The sequence below is a fragment of the Diachasma alloeum genome, unplaced genomic scaffold (assembly GCF_001412515.2).
Source record: "Diachasma alloeum isolate Michigan unplaced genomic scaffold, Dall2.0 Dall_scaffold_02393, whole genome shotgun sequence".
Classification (NCBI taxonomy): Eukaryota; Metazoa; Arthropoda; class Insecta; order Hymenoptera; family Braconidae; genus Diachasma; species Diachasma alloeum.
Genome location: NW_021682200.1, coordinates 54253 through 56919, shown reverse-complemented (window position 1 = coordinate 56919; position 2667 = coordinate 54253).

The following is a 2667-nucleotide window of genomic DNA, read 5'->3' as shown; positions in this document are numbered from 1 at the left end:
GAGAGAGAGAATAGCTAAACCCACCATGCTACTTATTCGCATGCGGGAAAAATAAAATGAAAAATCCGTTAGACTAAAACCCCCGTATTTCGGATTCGGCAGAGTCGAAATCCAAAATACCGGAATATAAGATTCACGGAATCCTTCCTGAGGCGACCAACTAAAATCCGGGGTTTTTGGATCATTGGGGACCATCATGGATTGGTTAATTCCCAGGCGCAACTTCAAACGGCAGGAACTCTGCGCGCAACAGCAACGGCTCCGTGAACCGCTGGGCGAAAATCAGACAGAGTCACCAGACCGAGATAGGTTGGGAGAGAAATGAAAAACCTCCGATAAAACTTCCTGTTTTATCGGGGAAAAGCCACACTTCTTGAAATCGAAAAAATCGGGATAAATATCCAAATTAACCCTTGTTTTCATTCTCCAATCTTGAACCGACTCATCGGATATTTATCCACTCCCGTGGCTGAAGGCCATAAGCAGGGAAAAACCGAAGCCATTTCAATCGGCTCGGAAAAACGTATTAAACCTAAGTGGAAAACTCACTTTCGGCTTTTTCCTATCCCTTTTCGGCGTCTTCTTCACCATCTCGGGTCGCCTATAATCCCAGTGAACACAAAAGGTTTGCACTGCACGTTTATGATCCGCTTGAGTCAACAGGTAACCCAGAACTGACTCAACTCAAGAGCGTCTCGAGGCATCTCAGAGTGCGGAATTCACCGCTCAATCAAAATGATTTTGATTGGTGCGGACACGCCCCATAGATGCGAACCTAAGGAGAATCACCAATTGCTACAGCGCAATTATTTAAAATTCGCTCAGTTTACTCAACTCTAACATTTATCAACGTATTACGAATCCTTTAATTAATTATTACGCGGGATCTGGCCGAACTGATGGTCATTCGAATTATTCTTTCGGGTTTTTGGCGCCTCCCACAGGGCGGATCTCCGGGGTTCACGGGGTTAAAAGACAAGTAACTGACATTAATTTTGCTCAATCTTAAATATTTCTCAACGAAACCCTAAAGCAGCCGGGCATTTCGTTGGGGAAAATGGTTGCATTTGCTCCAAACGACCTTCCACCGAGAACACGAAAGATAACCAATTAACCCCTGAAAAATCCAACTAAATTTTGGACCGCCGTTATTTCCACCGGATCTAATCGATTGCCTGCAAGATTAATAACAGGGTGGACCCCATAAAAATTACCGGATGACTCAAATCTTGGCTTTGCTTCTCGATAATTGTATGGGCCCCAAAAACGGGTAATTAAACAGATCTCAAAAAAATACACTCAAACCCAAAAATAGGGGAAAACCTAAACTCAATTATCGTAATGATAATTGGATAAATTACCACAACGAAGTCGGAAAACTTGAACTAAATTTTGACCACTCGAAGGTGGAAAGTAAACCTCTCTCTCTCTGCCTATGCATTTGCTCAGAGATAAGCATTTTTGTATCGCGGGGGTTTATTATTATTCAGCCATGGTGGTGTTTCTAACGAACATCCCCATATGTTCGTTACAGAATGCAAATCCATCGTTTTCCGACACACTTCATTTTCTCGGAATAGTCTTATCGTGCAGGCCAGTGCAGAGGGCCATAACGACTTAATCAACGTGCAGGATACCCCTGATTCAGATAGACGGTGACTTCTCGAGGACAGGTGGTGCTTCATGCTGATGGAACCACCTAGGTCTACCATCGAAGGGTACATCATCCAGCAGTTCTGGAAGCGTCTTGTGGAGATGAGTGCATAGTACTGTTGATCCTAAGAGGAAGAGAAATCGAAAATAGTATATTTCAGCACGTGTGGGGCAATTTCGTCTTTAACGTGTGTGGGGTTTACAGCATGAGCCGAAGGCGAGTGATGTAACCACACACGTTAAGGACGAAATTTTCCAACAAGTACTGTACAAAATTTTATGTCACGAAGCCTGAAACCGGCTGAATTAGACACGAGACGCGAAGCGTCGAGTGTGTAATCCAGCCGGTTTCAGGCATGAGTGGCATAAATAATATGTCGGCTGTTGAATTTCGGATGGGTGTGATTGTGAGCGTAATAAATACTCACATTCACATAATCCGGAAGTTGGGAAAGCAATACACGATTACCGACTATTCCGCCCCGCATGTTCACTTTCCACCACGATTGAAAAGTTTTTTCCTTCACCAAGTAAGGATTATCAACAGTATAATAACTGAGATTATGTTGATTGAAAATGCCTTCTCTGGTAAGCAGACATTCGTCTGTCTACATGATCTGCTTTAAAAAATTTTAATTCTGGTAGTACAATCACAGAAACTTTTGACAGTCCTGCAGACATTGCTCGACACCTCCTGTGTCGAGTTTATGGACTTGTGTGTAGTGGAACGGGTAGAGAAAATTTTTGGGCAGGACATGACTCACCATCAACTTCGGGCAACCGGTCGCTTGCTCAAGCCTTCGACAACTTGACGTCGGGTCTTCCTCTACGCTTGCCAAGAGATCTTCTTCAACGTCAAGATAACGTTGAAGTCCCCCTCCGTGACCTTTTGGCATCACCTGGTTCTCTCGCATGCAAGCATCTACAGCCTGGAACACATGTGAATACGGGTCTCGTCCATTGGAGTATTTCTCACGATACCTGCGCGCTGCCTCTGCATCATTACAATCATAT